General features: G+C 39.5%; 1 pseudogene; it reads left to right on the forward strand.

Moving 5' to 3' along the window:
• The first annotated feature begins 576 nt into the window (after positions 1-576).
• LOC114898386 lies at positions 577-1,150 on the forward strand (annotated as a pseudogene).
• The last annotated feature ends 17,044 nt before the right edge of the window (positions 1,151-18,194 follow it).

Genomic DNA, 18,194 nt, shown 5'->3' on the forward strand with positions numbered 1-18,194 from the left:
ATTTCTGAGCCAAGGGTTTTGCTATGGGGTAGGGCTGTTCACCCGTTTTCTTAGGCTACTGGGGGCTTTGCTGCTCCCAGCTCTGGCCCTTTTGTTGGGCTGGAGGTTTCTGGTAGCACTGAGTGACCGGTTAGGCCAGACGGGTAAAGCCACCTGGCTCTTCCCTTGGCTGGCTTCTCCCACCTGGCAGCAGTGCCTGATTCTGCCAAGAGATAGCAGGCCGTGGCAGCAGTTGGTAAGAATAGTTCAGTGGGGTTGGCTGGAGTTGGCCTTGGGTCAAGCAGAGGAATAAGCAGGGGAATGCACCTGTAGCTAGTGGTCACTACTGCCAGCCTGAAGAGGAAGTGGCTCGACTGTTGACCATGGCTGGGCTTCCTGAGGATGAGCTAAACCCTTTTCATGTGTTAGGGGTTGGAGCCACAGCATCGGATGTTGAACTGAAGAAGGCCTATAGGCAGCTGGCCGTGATGGTTCATCCTGACAAAAAATAATCATCCCCGGGCTGAGGAGACCTTCAAGGTTTTGCAGGCAGCTTGGAACATTGTCAGCAACCCTGAAAGATGGAAGGAATATGAGATGAATCGAATGGCAGAGAATGAGCTGAGCCGGTCAGTGAATGAGTTTCTGTCCAAGCTGCAGGATGACCTCAAAGAAGCAATGAATACTATGATGTGCAGCCGATGCCAGGGAAAGCATAAGAGGTTTGAAATGGACCAGGAACGTGAGAGTGCCAGATACTGTGCTGAGGGTAATAGGCTGCATCCTGCTGAGGAAGGAGAATTTGGGGCTGAGTCAAGCAGGTTGGGCCTCAAGATTACCTACTTTGCGCTGATGGATGGAAAGGTGTATGACATCACAGAGTGGGCTGGATGCCAGCATGTGGGAATCTCACCAGATACGCAGAGTCCCCTATCACATCTCATTTGGTTCACGGATGCCAGCACCAGTGAGCGGCAGAGAGCTACCCCAGATGCCCCTCCTGCTGACCTTCGGGATTTCTTGAGCCAGATCTTTCAAGTACCCCCAGGCCAGGTGTCCAACGGGAACTTCTTTGCAGCTCCTCAGCAGGGCCCTGGGGCCACTGCAGCCTCCAAGCCCAACAGCACAGTACCCAAAGGAGAAGCCAAACCAAAGTGGGGGAAGAAAGTGAGGAAGCCCTTCCAACGTTGACACCCCCTCTCTTTCCACAAATCAATGTCAGGGAGTCAAAAGGGCTGTGTACAGTGCAGGATGGAGTTTGATTTATTTATTTTTAAATATTTAAAAAAGGGAAAATTTTAAGCTCAAATTGTTCACTCAGTAGTTATAGGAAGCCCTGGAACTACTCTCCCTCCTCCACCAGCACCCAGGAACTGAGTCTTGTCTCCTGACAATACCAAAGAAATAGGGGGTGGCTAGAACAAAGAACCTAGGGCCTGGACTTGGGCTGGACGATATCTCCCATAGTAGTGTGGGAACTGGGTATTTCCCTGGGGTCTGTATGCCTTTGTCTTGTCTTTTGCTTCTACAGCTGACGACACCTCCTCCCCCTTTAAAAAAAAAATCTTGGGTCCCCAAACCCTGTTGAACAATTCCAGCCATTTGAAAATCAACTCTTGTCATGCTTCTGGGCCCCAGTAGAGATAAGGTACCTAACCATGGAGCACGAATGACCGTGTAGTCACAAACATTTGTTTGAGCTGGGTCTGTCAGACCTACTAAGTCATAAGTTTGGGCAGGCCCAGCAGCAATAGATCATAAGGTAGAAGTGGTACACCCGGGATCCGGTGCAACTAGGACCAGAGAGCACAGATAAGCTGCATGAGCTCTGTGTTATGCATGAGCTAAGTGGCTCAAACTTTCATGTGGTCCACCACTGTTGCTTGGGACACTTTCCCTCAGTTCATACCAATAGCTGCAGGTGTGGTCCTTTATGACTCACTTACGGAAGAGGGAAAAGGCTGAGCGTGGTGCTCACGTGGGTTGGTTCAGTCTGTGAGTGCAAGTTGTTAATGGACTGCTACTGCTCTACAGCCCCATTCAGGGGCGGTTCTGAAGGGCAGCAGTGAGAGGAAGTCTTCCCAATGCACAGAGCTTTAGGAAGTGCATCTGATCATACTTTCAATGAGAAATAGAATAAGAATGTACAGACTCATGAGCAGTGGTGAGTGGCTTGGCTGGTTTGACTGGGACCTAGAGGGAGAAAGATTAGAAAATAGGAGAGAAGAAGGTCTGGGAAACAGTTGTGTGGATGGAAAAATGGCAATGGGCACGAAGTGTGAAGATCTTTGTATTGTATCCTAATACCCACCCAAGAGTTTCTATCACAAAAGAGGCATAAAAAACCTGGTAGACAAAGTGACTCAATCAGTTATCGTCAGCCTCTGTCATCATGTGTTCCAGTACTGGCACAAAGGGTGCATGAGCAGGGTTGCCATAGTGGCAGGGAAGGAGGCTATGAATGGGTCCAGTAACATGGACTCCCTCTTACTCATGAAGTTTTTACCTAGCGACTGCCACTGTGAAACATTCAACCTACCAACAAAAGAGACCAATGCTGAACCCCTGAAACAGGACATCCCCTGAGAAGATAAACACATTGGATATCTTGCATCCTGAAAGAGAGAGAATTAATCTTAACTGGATTTGGCCAAGTTCCAGTTATTGGTTTACCATTCTTGCCTGCCGGGCTTCAGCTAACACCACTGTTCAAGGGCTTACACAGGGTTTGTCTTAACACAAGATCTCACACAACATCATCTTCGACTATGAGACCTGCTTTACAGGAAAGGAGGTATGGTGGTGAACATAGAACCGTGGGACCCATCATATACTGCCCACCAAAATGTTTGTCCTGAAAAGGTGATGAAATGGCCTTTTGAAAGCACAGTTGAGGCTCCAACTTGGAGATAATACCTTGTGAGGATGGGGCCCCATGGATGTAATATACAACCTACTCATCGACCCAATGGTTCTGTATTTTCAATGCATAGATTACATCGGTCTAGAAACCAAACAGTGGAAGAAAAATTGACTCTGCTCACCATCACTCTCAGTGATTCACTTTGGGGAATTAATGTTCCCTTTATGCACAAAAATAGGCTCTGTGGATCTAAAGACTTTTTTCCCAAGGGGGAGATATTTCTACCAGGGGCACAGCAAAAATCCCATTAAACATTAATCTATGCTTCCACCCAGTTACTTCAGGTTCTTTTTACCAAGAGACAAGCAGGCAAGACAAGGAGTCCCATCCTGTAAAGGGTAATTGACCCTGATCATTAGGAGGAGGTATGGCTACTATTCACGATGGGAGCAGGGTAAATTACTTTGACATCCAAATGACCAATTAGGAAATCTTCTGGCATTTACCTACCCAATTATGACAGTAGACAGACAAGTGCATCCTGAGATGATCATGTGTGATCAAGGGCTCAGTCCCTAAGGGATAAGGAGCTGAGTCACCCCATCTAGACCAGCAGAGATGCTAGCTGAAGATGAGGAAAATTTAGAAGGAGTAGAGGAGGGAGATGATGAGTATCATTTGTGACCTTGAGAGCACAAGTGGTCATCTCATTTGCCTTCTAAATTTCCCAAGGAATTTACTACATGAAGCAAGTGGATCCAAGCAGTGAACAGTGTGGATTATAAAGGAGATTATGGTGCACCACTGAGTTCCCCCTTTAGGAATGAGGTACATATTCCCCCAACTGCTAGGAGTATTAGCTGCTGATGGCTCACATCTATGTTCCTCTCTGGGAAATTCCCTAGGCCACATGAGCCTGCCTTGCCCAAGGTAACATTCCTCCTTTAGGGGCAGCCTGCAATCAATGATTGGTCAGTGTAGAGGTACAACGGTTATTCCCCTACCCCTTTTCAGAACAACTCTAAAGGACACCCCAGATTCAGTGCTTACCATGAGATTGCCCAAGCCAACTATTTCAAGTGTATCACAGTTCATATTCTCCCCCTGCCTAATCCCTGCTGTCCTTGCTTCCTCACAGGTGTTGTTCCATAGAGCATTTCCTAAAAACTACCTTACAGGGTAGTATAAGTATTAAGGAAGCTAATTTAGTACAATGCTGAGAATATAGTATTGTGCCAAATAAATGATAGGCCAGTAGTAGCAAAACTGGAGTTAGAAATCTGAGGTGTGGGTCCTGACTCCAACACATACTTGCTTCGTAACCTTGAGAAAGTCAATTGATACCTCTGGGCCTTAGTTTTCTTATCTGTAAAATAAGGTTAATAACACCTGATAAATTGAGCAGTAGATATGAATGTGCTTTGGAAAGGTTAAGCACTAGACAAAGGTAGAGCAGAAATTTTTTTTTTTTTGCTGCTCTACTCCTACCAGCACTGTGTTAGGTGCTAAGGAAAGAAAATCTCACTTTCTTAGAACTTGCCTCTGACTCTCATTCCAGATAGGAAATGGTGATACACAATGTTCCCAGCTGAAGAGAAACTTGACAGTTCTGTGCTTCACCTTGAATGGGAAAAGTAGGCAAATATTTAAATATTTGAGTATTAGAAGGCCCTCTGCCAGAGTGACGTTAGGAAAGATGGCAAAGTCAGAAGCCCCAGGAATCCATATCTCCATTGAAACACTTGAGCTAGCAGGAGCTGTCTTAAGCAACTATTTTGGAACTCTGAGTCTAGTAGAACACTCATAACATCTAAGGAAAAGCTTGATGAAGGGACAGGTAAATTTCAGTCAGCTTCAGCTTTCTTGCATTAGTGGCTACTATCTCCAGGACAGGCAGCTGTGGGGACAGTGGCATGTGTTTCCAGTGCAACTTGCTGGAGCCAGGGTTGGCAATAAGGCCCTGTCCTCCCAAGGCTGGAGTTGAGTGTTTCAGTTGCTGATTTGCTGCTTTTCATCACTAAGGGACCAGCACGATATGTTTTGGCCCCCACAGGCTGAAATGGCTTCCCAACTAAGAGGGAATTTTAAGTGACAGGATCTCCTCACCCATCCTGTGAGCCAGATATTTAAAGAAATATTTTCCAGGTCACTGGCTGACAACAGAGACAATGGAAAACAACTGGCTGGCCACACACAACAAGGAATACACACTTTGCAAAAATAGTTTGGAAGAGTCACAAGGGATGGCTCCCAGCTTCAACAAGTAAAATACAAGTAATGACTGAAGAGTGACAGAATTAGACTTCCAAATTACTACAACATAAGAGTCAGAATGTCCAATAATCAACAAAAATTACAAAACATGCAAAGAAATGAAAAATATGACTCACTCAAAGGAAATAAAGAATATGACATAAACTATTCCTGAGGGAGCCTAGACATTGGAATTGTTTGTCAAAGATGTTAACCAACAGTCTTAAATATGTTCAATGAGTTAAAAGAAACCATGGACAAAGAACTAAAGGAAATTAGGAAAATTGTGTTTGAACAAAATGAGATTATCAATAAAAAGATAGAAATTATAAAAATAAACAAAACAGAAAAGTACAATAACTGGCTCTGAAAAGTACAATAACTGAAAAGAAAAACTCACTAAAGAGATCTGACAGCAGATTTAAGCAAGCAGAAGAAATGATCAGTCAACTTGAAGATAAGACATTTGAAATTAACCAGTTGGAGGAACAGAAGAAAAAGGAATGAAGGAAAACAAACAGAGCCTGAGACCTGTGGGACCCATGAAGCATACCAATAGGTGCATTTTATGAATCTCACAAGAAGAGAGAGAAAGAGGAAGAAAAAATATTTGAAGAAATAATGGTCTAAAACTTCCTAAATCTGATGAAAGATCTGAATACACACATCTAAGAATCTCAATGAACTCCAAGCAGTATAAACTTGAAGAGATCCACACTGAGACACATTATAGTCAAATTATAAAAACCTAGAGGCAGAAAGAGAATTCTGAAAGCAGCAGGAGATAAGTGACTCATCACATACAAGGGATCCTTGATAAGATTAACAGCTGATTTCTCACCAGAAATCATGAGGGCCAGAAGACAGTGGAATGATATATGTGAAGTCCTGAAAGAAAATGTCAATTAAGAATTCTATATCTGGCAAAATTATCTTTAAGAATGAAGGAGAAATTAAGACATTCCAAGATAAACAGAAGCTGAGGGAATTTAATACCAGTACACCTGCCCCACAAAAAGTGCTAAAGAGGGACTTCCCTGGTGGCACAGTGGTTAAGAATCTGCCTGCCAATGCAGGGGACACCAGTTTGAGCTCTGGCCTGGGAAGATCCCACATGTCGTGGAGCAACTAAGCCTGTGCACCACAACTACTGAAGCCCATGCACCCTAGAGTCCATACTCTGCAACAAGAGAAGTCACCACAATGAGAAGCCCGCACACCACAACAAAGAGTAGCCCCCGCTTGCTGCAGCTAGAGAAAAGCCTGTGTGCAGCAACAAAGACCCAATGCAGCCAAATAAATAAATAAGAATATAAATAAAAATGCTAAAGAAAGTTCTTCAGCCTCAAATAAAGGACACTAAACAGTAACTTGAAGATATAAAACATATGTTAAAGAAAACTAGTAAAGGTAACTTCATAGGTAAATATAAAAGCCAGTATTATTGTAGTTTTCTTTTGTTTGTAGTTTCTTTTTTCTACATAAATGAAAAGGAAAATTCATTAAAATTATATAGCTATGTTAATAAGCATACAATATATAAAGATATAATCTTTGACAATAATAATATAAAGAGGTTGGGACAGAGATGTATAGGGACACATGTTTATATACTACTAAGTATTATTCAATAAGATTAGTATAAATTTAAGGTGGTAATTGTAAGCTCCAAGATGACCACTAAGAAAATAAATTTAAAATATACATAAAAGGCAAGATGAAGGGAATCCAAAAGGCGTACTACAAAACATGAACAAAATGCAAAACAAAAAAGGCATTAATGGAGGAAATGAACACAAAACATATAAGACACAGAGAAAACAAATAGCTGAATGGCAGAAGTAAATCCTTCTTTATAAGTAATCACATTAAATATAAATGCATTAGACTCTTCTATTGAAAGAGAGAAGTTGGCAAATTAGATTAAAAGAAAAAAACAGGATCCATCTATATGCTTCTAGAAGAGACACACTCTAGATACAAGGACACAAATGGTTGAAAGTAAAAGGATAAAAAGTAAAGTAAAAGGATAAAAAATATATCCCATGCAAACAGTACCCATACGAGAGCTTCGGTGGCTATATTACTATCAGAAAAAATGGATTTTGAACTCAAAAATTTATAAGAGGTAGTAAAGGACATGATATATTGATAAAAGGTTCAATACAGCAAGAAGATACAATTTTAAATATATACACACCCAACAAAGGGGCCCCAGAATATATGAATCAGAAGTTGACAGAATTGAAGGGAGAGATAGATAGTTCTATGATAAGTTGATGACTTCAATACCCCACCCAATAATATATTCTTTTCAAGTGCACATGGAACATTCTTTGGGATAGACCATATGTTAGGCCACAAAAAAGTCTGAATAATTTTAAAATATTGAAATAATACAGGGGCTTCTCTGGTGGTCCACTGGTTAAGAATCTGCTTTCCAATGCAGTGGATGTGGGTTCAATCCCTCGTTGGAGAACTAAGATCCCACATGCCATGTGGCCCATACGCCACAACTACTGAGCCAGCATGCCACAACTAGGGAGAAGCCTACGCACCATGATGAAACATCCTGTGTGCCACAACTAAGGCCCAATGCAGTCAAAAATAAATAAATAAATACATACATATTTTTTAAAAAGAAATAATGCAAAGTACATTTTCTGATTACATGGAATGAAACTAGAAATCAATAACAAAAGAAAACTGAAAAATTCACAAATTTGTGGAAATTAAACAGAACACTTAAACAATCAATAGGTCAAAACCACAGAAGAATTAGAAAATACCGTAAGACAAATGAAAACAAATCATAATATGTCAAAACTTATGAGATACAGTGTAAGCAATGTTAGGAGGGAAACTTATAACTGCAATCACATATATTGAAAAAAAAGAAAGGTCTCAAATGATAACTTGACTGCATACCTTAAGGACTTAGAAAAAGAAAAGCAAACTAAACCCAAAGCTGACAGAAAGAAAGAAATAATAAAGGTTAGAATGGAGATAAATAAAATAGAGAATAAAAAAAGCAATAGATAAAATCAACAAAACCAAAAGATGGCTCTTTGAAAAGATCAATAAGATGACAAACCTTTAGCTAGATTGACTAAAGAAAAAAAGAGATGACTCAAGTTAAAAAATCAGAAATGAAAGTGGGGATATTACTACTGATTTTACAGAAATAAAAAGGATTATAAAAGAATACTTTGAACAGTTGTATACTAACAAATTAGGTAACTTAGATGAAATTGACAAGTTCCTAGAAACACATAATCTACCAAACTGACTTAAGAAGAAATAGAAGATCCAAATAGAAGTGTAACTAGTAAGGAGATCAAATAAGTAATCAAAAACCTCCCAAATAAGAAAAGCCCAGATCAGATGGCTTCACTGGTGAATTGTATCAAATGTTTAAAGAAGAAATAACACCAATTCTTCTCAAACTCTTCCAGAAAGTTGAAGAGGAGAAAACACTTCTTTTCTCATTCTATAAGGTCAACATTACCTTGATACAAAACCCAAAGACACCACAACAAAAGAAAGCTGCAGGTCAATATTTCTTATGATTATAGAAGCAAAAATCCTTAACAAAATACTAGCAAATTCAATAGTATATTAAAAGGATTATACATCTTGACCAAATGACATGTATTCCAGGAATTACAAGGGTGATTCAACATACAAAAATCAATAAATATAATACACCACGTTAATAGAATGAAGGGGAAAAAACTGACATGATCATCTCAGTTGATGCAGAAAAAGTATTTGACAATATTCAACACCCTTTTATGATAAAAACACTTAATAAATTAGAAACAGAAGGAAACTTCCTCAAAACAATAAAGGTTATATATGAAAAACCCACAGGTAACAGCATACTCAACAGTGAAAGACTGAAAGATTTTCTGCTGATATCAGGAAAAATAAGGATGCCCACTTTCATCACTTCTATTCAACACAGTACTGGAAGTTTCAGCTGGGGCAATTAGGCAAGAAAAAGTAATAAAAAGCATTCAAATTGGAAAGAAAGTAGTAAAATTATCTCTTTGCATATGATAAGATTTTATATGTAAAAAACCCTGAAGAATCAACAAAAAAAATTGTTAGAGCTAATGAACTAATTCATCAAAGTTGCAGGATATAAAATCAACACATAAAATCAGTTGTATTTCTATATACTTGCAATGAACAGCTGAAAAAGAAACTTTTAAAATCCATTTACAAAAGCATCAAAAAGGATAAAATACTTAGGAATAAATTTAACCAAAAAGGTGAAAGACTTGTACACTGAAAACTATAAAACATTACTGAAAGAAATTAAAGAAGACACAAATAAATGGAAAGACGTCCAATGTTAATGGATTGAAACACTTAGTGTTGTTAAGGTGAAAATACTACCAAAAGCAATGAATAGATTCAATACAATCCCTATCAAAACTCCAATGATTTTTTTTTTACAGAAATAGAAAAACTCATCCTAAAATTTATATAGAATCTCAAGGGACACCAAACAGCCAAAACTAACTACAAAAAAAGAACAAAGTTGGAGGCCTTATACTTCCTGATTTCAAAACTTACTATAAAGCTACAATAATCAAACCATTGTGGTACTGGCATAAGGATAAATGTATAGACAAAAGGGAAAAATAGAGTACTCAGAAGTAAACCCTACCATATATGGCTTATTGATATTCAACAAGGGTGTCAAGACAATTCAATGGGGGAAAAGACAGTCTTTTCAGCAAGTGATGCTGGGAAAACTGGATATCCATATGCAGAAGAATGAAGGTGAACTCTTACCTTACACCATATACAAAAAAATAACACAAAATGGATCAAAGAGTTAAAAGATAGCTTGCACAATGGCAGAAAATATTCATATATATCAGAATGAAAAAGAACTCCTACAACTCAACAACAAAAAAACAGCAATTCATTCAAAAATAGGGAAGGGACTTCAACAGACACATCACCAAAGAAGATATGCAAGTGACCAAAAAGCACATGAAAAGATGCTCAACATCATTAGTCATTACAGAAATGTAAATCAAAACCAATGAGATACTATCTCACACCCTTGAGGATGGCTATAATTATTTTTTTAAAAAAGCAAATAACAAATGGACAGGATGTGGGAAAATTGGGACTTTTGTGCATCACTGGTAAATGTGGAAGGGTGCAGCCACCACCAAAAACAGCTTGACAATTTCTCAAAAAGCTAAAAATAGAATTCTACTCCTAGGTATATACCCAAAGGGATCAAAAGCAAGGACTCAAACAGATACTGGTAAGGCAATGTTCGTTGCAACAAACTAACAACTGACAAAAGGTAGAAAGAACATAAGTGTCCATCGATAGATGAATGGATACACAAAATGTGGTATATACATACAAAGAAATATTATTCAGTCATGGAAAGGAATGGTGTTCTGATATACGCTACTACATGGATGAAGCTTGACAACATTATGCTAAGTAACAGAAGCCAGACGCAAAAAGAAAAATATTGTATGATTCCACTTATATGTAGAATTTAGTATAGTCGAATTCATAGAGACAGAAAGTGGATTGAGATTACCAGGGCATGTGGGAAGGCAGAATGGGAAGTTAATCCTTAATGGCTACAGAGTTTCTTTGGCGTGATGCAAAAATTTTGGAAATATGTAGTTGCAATGGCTACACAAAAGTGAATGTAATTAATGCCACTGAATTGTATACTTTAAAATGGTTAAATGGCAAACTTTATATTATATATATATTACTAATTAAAAAAATAAGAATATAATATTCCAAAAATCTTTGATGGTAAATGGATGAATTGTATAGTATGTAAATTATATATCAATAAGGCTGGGGTTTTTTTTTGGTTTTTTTAACTGTTTTTTTTTTACATCTTTATTGGAGTATAATTGCTTTACAGTGGTGTGTTACTTTCTGCGTTATAACAAAGTGAATCAGTTATACATATACATATGTCCCCATATCTCTCCCCCCTTTGTCTCCCTCCCTCCCATCCTCCCTATCCCACCCCTCTAGGTGGTCACAAAGCACCGAACTGATCTCCCTGTGCTATGCGGCTGCTTCCCACTAGCTGTCTATTTTACGTTTGGTAGTGTATATATGTACACGCCACCCTCTCACTTTGTCCCAGCTTACCCTTCCCCCTCCCCATATCCTCAAGTCCATTCTCTAGTAGGTCTGCGTCTTTATTCCCGTCTTATCCCTAGGTTCTTCATGACCTTTTTTTTTCTTTTTTTTTTAGATTCCATATATATGCGTTAGCATACGGTATTTGTTTTTCTCTTTCTGACTTCATTCTGTATGACAGACTCTAGGTCCGTCCATCTCACTACAAATAACTCAATTTCATTTCTTTTTATGGGTGAGAAACATTCCATTGTATATATATGCCACATCTTCCTTATCCATTCATCTGTTGATGGACACTTAGGTTGCTTCCATGTCCTGGCTATTATAAATAGAGCCACAATGAACATTTTGGTACATGACTCTTTTTGAATTATGGTTTTCTCAGGGTATATGCCCAGTAGTGGGATTGCTTGGTCATATGGTAGTTATATTTTTAGTTTTTTAAGGAACTTGCATACTGTTCTCCATAGTGGCTGTATCAATTTACATTCCCACCAAAAGTGCAAGAGGGTTCCCTATTATCCACACCCTCTCCAGCATTTATTACTTGTAGATTTTTTGATGATGGCCATTCTGACTTGTTTGAGGTGATACCTCATTGTAATTTTGATTTGCATTCCTCTAATGATTAGTGATGTTGAGCATCCTTTCATGTGTTTGTTAGCAATCTGTATATCTTCTTTAGAGAAATGTCTACTTAGGTCTTTTGCCCTTTTTTAAACTCGATTGTTTGTTTTTTTGATATTGAGCTGCATGAACTGCTTGTATACTTTGGAGATTAATCTTTTGTCAGTTGCTTCGTTTGCAAATATTTTCTCCCATTCTGAGGGTTGTCTTTTCGTCTTGTTTATGGTTTCCTTTGCTATGCAAAAGCTTGTAAGTTTCATCAGGTCCCATTTGTTTATTTTTGTTTTTATTTCCATTTCTCTAAGAGGTGGGTCAAAAAAGATCTTGCTGTGATTTATGTCATAGAGTGTTCTACCTGTTCTGCCCTAAGAGTTTGATAGTGTCTGGCCTTACATTTAGGTCTTTAATCCATTTTGAGTTTATTTTTGTGTATGGTGTTAGGGAGTGTTCTAATTTTTCTTTTACATGTAGCTGTCCAGTTTTCCCAACACCACTTATTGAAGAGGCTGTCTTTTCTCCACTGTATATTTTTTCCTCCTTTATCAAAGATAAGGTGACCATACGTGTGTAGGTTTACCTCTGGGCTTCCTATCCTGTTCCATTGACCTATATTTCTGTTTTTGTGCCAGTACCATACTGTCTTGATTACTGTAGCTTTGTAGTATAGTCTGAAGTCCGGGAGCCTGATTCCTCCAGCTCCATTTTTCTTTCTCAAGATTGCTTTGGCTATTCGGGGTCTTTTCTGTTTCCATACAAATTGTGCAATTTTTTGTTCTAGTTCTGTGAAAACTGCCAGCGGTAGTTTGATAGGGATTGCATTGAATCTGTAGATTGCTTTGTGTAGTAGACTCATTTTCACAATGTTGATTCTTTCAATCCAAGAACATGGTATATCTCTCCATCTATCTGTATCATCTTTAATTTCTTTCATCAGTGTCTTATAATTTTCTGCATACAGGTCTTTTGTCTCCTTAGGTAGGTTTATTCCTAGATATTTTATTCTTTTTGTTGCAATGGTAAATGGGAGTGTTTTCTTAATTTCACTTTCTGAATTTTCATCATTAGTGTATAGGAATGCAAGAAATTTCTGTGCATCAATTGTGTATCCTGCTACTTTACCAAATTCACTGATGAGCTCTAGTAGTTTTCTGGTAGCATCTTTAGGATTCTCTATGCATAGTATCATGTCATCTGCAAACAGTGACAACTTTACTTCTTCTTTTCCGATTTGGATTCCATTTATTTCTTTTTCTTCTCTGATTGCTGTGGCTAAAACTTCCAAAACTATGTTGAATAATAGTGCTGAGAGTGGGCAACCTTGTCTTGTTCCTGATCTTAGTGGAAATGGTTTCAGCTTTTCACCATTGAGGATGATGTTGGCTGTGGGTTTGTCATATATGGCCTTTATTATTTGTAGGTAAGTTCCCTCTACGCCTACTATCTGGAGGGTTTTTTATCATAAATGGGTGTTGAATATTGTCAAAACTTTCTCTGCATCTATTGAGATGATCATATGTTTTCTCTCCTTCAATTTGTTAATATGGTATATCACATTGATTGATTTGCATATATTGAAGAATCCTTGCATTCCTGGGATAAACCCCACTGATCATGGTGTATGATCCTTTTAATGTGCTGTTGGATTCTGTTTGTTAGTATTTTGTTGAGGATTTTTGCATCTATATTCATCAGTGATATTGGCCTGTAGTTCTCTTTCTTTGTGACATCTTTGTCTGGTTTTGGTATCAGGGTGATGGTGGCCTGATAGAATGAGTTTGGGAGTGTTCCTCCCTCTGCTATATTTTGGAAGAGTTTGAGAAGGATAGGTGTTAGCTTTTCTCTAAATATCTGATAGAATTTGCCTGTGAAGCCATCTGTTCCTGGACTTTTGTTTGTTGGAAGATATTTAATCACAGTTTCAATTTCAGTGCTTGTGATTGGTCTGTTCATATTTTCTATTTCTTCCTGGCTCAGTCTTGGGAGGTTGTGCATTTCTAAGAATTTGTCCATTTCTTCCATGTTGTCCATTTTATTGGCATATAGTTGCTTGTAGTAATCTCTCACGATCCTTTGTATTTCTGCAGTGTCAGTTGTTACTTCTCCTTTTTCATTTCTAACTCTATTGATTTGAGTCTTCTCCCTTTTTTTCTTGATGAGTCTGGCTAATGGTTTATCAATTTTGTTTATCTTCTCAAAGAACCAGCCTTTAGTTTTATTGATCTTTGCTATCGTTTCATTCATTTATTTTGCATTTATTTCTGATCTGATCTTTATGATTTCTTTCCTTCTGCTAACTTTGGGGGTTTTTTGCTCTTCTTTCTCTGATTGCTTTAGGTGTAAGCTTAGGTTGTTTATTTGAGATGTTCTTGTTTCTTAAGGTAGGATTGTATTGCTATAAACTTCCCTCTTAGAACTGCTTTTGCTGCATCCCATAGGTTTTGGGTCGTCGTGTTTTCATTGTTGTTTCTTTCTACGTATTTTTTTATTTTCTCTTTGATTTCTTCAGTGATCTCTTGGTTATTAAGTAGTGTATTGTTGAGCCTCCATGTGTTTGTACTTATTACAGATTTTTTCCTGTTATTGATATCTAGTCTCATAGCGTTGTGGTCGGAAAAGATACTTGATACGATTTCAGTTTTCTTAAATTATCAAGGCTTGATTTGTGACCCAAGATATGATCTGTCCTGGAGAATGTTCCATGAGCACTTGAGAAAAATGTGTATTCTGTTGTTTTTGGATGGAATGTCCTATAAATATCAATTAAGTCCATCTTGTTTAATGTATCATTTAAAGCTTGTGTTTCCTTATTTATTTTCATTTTGGATGATCTGTCCATTGGTGAAAGTGGGGTGTTAAAGTCCCCTATTATGATTGTGTTACTGTCTATTTCCCCTTTTATGGCTGTTAGTATTTGCCTTATGTATTGAGGTGCTCCTATGTTGGATGCATAAATATTTACAATTGTTATATCTTCTTCTTGGATTGATCCCTTGATCATTATGTAGTGTCCTTCTTTATCTCTTGTAATAGTCTTTGTTTTAAAGTCTATTTTGTCTGATATGAGAATTGCTACTCTGTCTTTCTTTTGATTTCCATTTGCATGGAATATCTTCTTCCATCCCCTCACTTTCAGTTTGTATGTGTCCCTAGGTCTGAAGTGAGTCTCTTGTACACAGCATATATATGGGTCTTGTTTTTGTATCCATTCAGGCAGTCTATGTCTTTTGGTTGGAGCATTTAATCCATTTACATTTAAGGTGATTATCGATATGTATATTCCTAATTACCATTTTCTTAATTGTTTTCGGTTTGTTATTGTAGGTCTTTTCCTTCTCTTGTGTTTCCCGCCTAGAGAAGTTCCTTTAGCATTTGCTGTAAAGCTGGTTTGCTGGTGCTGAATTCTCTTCGCTTTTGCTTGTCTGTAAAGGTTTTCATTTCTCTGTCAAATCTGAATGAGATCCGTGCTTGGTAGAGTAATCTTGGTTTAGGTTTTTCCCCTTCATCACTTTATATATGTCCTGCCACTCCCTTCTGGCTTGCAGAGTTTCTGCTGAAAGATCAGCTGTTAACCTTATGGGGATTCCCTTGTGTGTTATTTGTTGTTTTTCCCTTGCTGCTTTCAATATTTTTTCTTTGTATTTAATTTTTGATATTTTGAATAATATGTGTCTTGGTGTGTTTCTCCTTGGATTTATCCTATATGGGACTCTCTGTGCTTCCTGGACTTGATTAACTATTTCCTTTCCCATATTAGGGAAGTTTTCAACTATAATCTCTTCAAATATTTTCTCAGTCCCTTTCTTTTTCTCTTCTTCTTCTGGGACCCCTATATTTCGAATGTTGGTACGTTTAATGTTGTCCCAGAGGTCTCTGAGACTGTCCTCAATTCTTTTCATTCTTTTTTCTTTATTCTGTTCGGCAGTAGTTATTTCCACTATTTTATCTTCCAGGTCACTTATCTGTTCTTCTGCCTCAGTTATTCTGCTATTGATCCCTTCTAGAGAATTTTTAATTTCATTTATTGTGTTGTTCATCACTGTTTGTTTGCTCTTTAGTTCTTCTAGGTCCTTTTTAAACGTTTCTTGTATTTTCTGCATTCTATTTCCAAGATTTTGGATCATCTTTACTATCCTTATTCTGAATTCTTTTTCAGGTAGACTGCCTATTTCCTCTTCATTTATTAGGTCTGGTGGGTTTTTGCCTTGCTCCTTCATCTGCTGTGTGTTTCTGTCTTCTCATTTTGCTTAACTTACTGTGTTTGGGGTCTCCGTTTCACAGGCTGCAGGTTCGTAGTTCCCGTTGTTTTTGGTGTCTGTTCCCAGTGGCTAAGGTTGGTTCAGTGGGTTTTGTAGGCTTCCTGGTGGAGGGGACTAGTGCCTGGTGGATGGGGTTGGATCTTGTCTTTCTGGTGGGCAGGTCCACGTCTGGTGGTGTGTTTTGGGGTGTCTGTTGCCTTATTATGATTTTAGGCAGCCTCTCTGCTAATGGATGGGATGGTGTTCCTGTCTTGCTAGTTGTTTGCCATGGGGTGTCCAGCACTGTAGCTTGCTGGTCGTTGAGTGTAGCTGGGTCTTGGCATTGAGATGGAGATCTCTGGGAGATTTTCACTGTTTGATATTATGTGGAGCTGGGAGGTCTCTTGTGGACCAATGTCCTGAACCTGGCTCTCCTACCTCAGAGCCACAGCCCTGACGCCTGGCTGGAGCAACAAGAGCCTGTCATCCACATGGATCAGAATAAAAGGGAGAAGAAAAAAGAAAGAAAGGAAGAAGAAGATAAAATAAAATAAGATAAAGTTATTAAAATAAAAAATAAAGAAAAATTATTAAAAAAATTTTTTTAATAAAAAAAAAAACTGACAGACAGAACCCTAGGACAAATGGTAAAAGCAAAGTTATACAGACAAAATCACACACAGAAGCATACACATACACACTCACAAAAAGAGAAAAAAGGAAAAAAATATATATATATCATTGCTCCCAAAGTCCACCTCCTCAATTTGGGATGATTCGTTGTCTAATCAGGTATTCCACAGATGCAGGTTACATCAAGCTGATTGTGGAGATTTAATCCACTGCTCCTGAGCCTACTGGGAGAAATTTCCCTTTCTCTTCTTTGTTCGCACAGCTCCTGGGGTTCAGCTTTGGATTTGGCCCCGCCTCTGTGTGTAGGTCGCCTGAGGGCGTCTGCTCTTTGCTCAGACAGGACGGGGTTAAAGGAGCATCTGATTCGGGGGCTCTGGCTCACTCAGGCCTGGGGGAGGGTGGGGTACGGATGCGGGGCGAGCCTGCGGCGGCAGAGGCTAGCATGACGTTGCACCAGCCTGAGGCGCGCCATGCGTTCTCCTGGGGAAGTTGTACTTGGATCATGGGACCCTCGCAGTGGCGGGCTGCACAGGCTCCCGGGAGGGGAGGTGTGGAGAGTGACCTGTGCTTGCTCACAGGCTTCTTGGTGGCTGCAGCAGCAGCCTTAGTGTCTCATGCCTGTCTCTGGGGTCCGCGCCTTTAGCCGCGGCTCGCACCCGTCTCTGGAGCTCCTTTAATCAGCGCTCTTAATCCCCTCTCCTCGCGCACCAGGAAACAAAGATGCAAGAAAAAGTCTCTTGCCTCTTCGGCAGCTCCAGACTTTTTCCCAGACTCCCTCCCGGCTAGCTGTGGCGCACTAGCCCCCTTCAGGCTGTGTTCACGCCGCCAACCCCAGTCCTCTCCCTGGTATCCAACCGAAGCCCGAGCCTCAGCTCCCAGCCCCTGCCCGCCCCAGCGGGTGAGCAGACAAGCCTCTCAGGCTGGTGAGTGCTGGTCGGCACCGATCCTCTGTGCGGGAATCTCTCCTCTTTGCCATCCGCACCCCTGTTGCTGTGCTCTCCTCCGCGGCTCCGAAGCTTCCCCCCTCCGCCACCCACAGTCTCCACCCACGAAGGGGCTTCCTAGAGTGTGGAAACCTTTCCTCCTTCACAGCTCCCTCCCACTGGTGCAGGTCCCATCCCTATTCTTCTGTCTCTGTTTTTTCTTTTTTCTTTTGCCCTACCCAGGTATGTGGGGAGTTTCTTGCCTTTTGGGAGGTCTGAGGTCTTCTGCCAGCGTTCAGTAGGTGTTCTGTAGGAGTTGTTCCACATGTAGATGTATTTCTGATGTATTTGTGGGGAGGAAGATGAACTCCGCATCTTACTCTTCCGCCATCTTGAAGCTCCTCCCTGTTTTTTTTTTGTTGTTGTTTTTTGTTTTTTGTTTTTTTGTAATGAAAGGCCTCTACCTGGCAGATTCATTTTTTGTAGAGGAGTAAAAGTAAACACAATATGATAAATTGCAGCAGC

Source organism: Monodon monoceros, unplaced genomic scaffold (assembly GCF_005190385.1).
Source record: "Monodon monoceros isolate NGI ecotype Baffin Bay Population unplaced genomic scaffold, NGI_Narwhal_1 Super_Scaffold_18, whole genome shotgun sequence".
Classification (NCBI taxonomy): Eukaryota; Metazoa; Chordata; class Mammalia; order Artiodactyla; family Monodontidae; genus Monodon; species Monodon monoceros.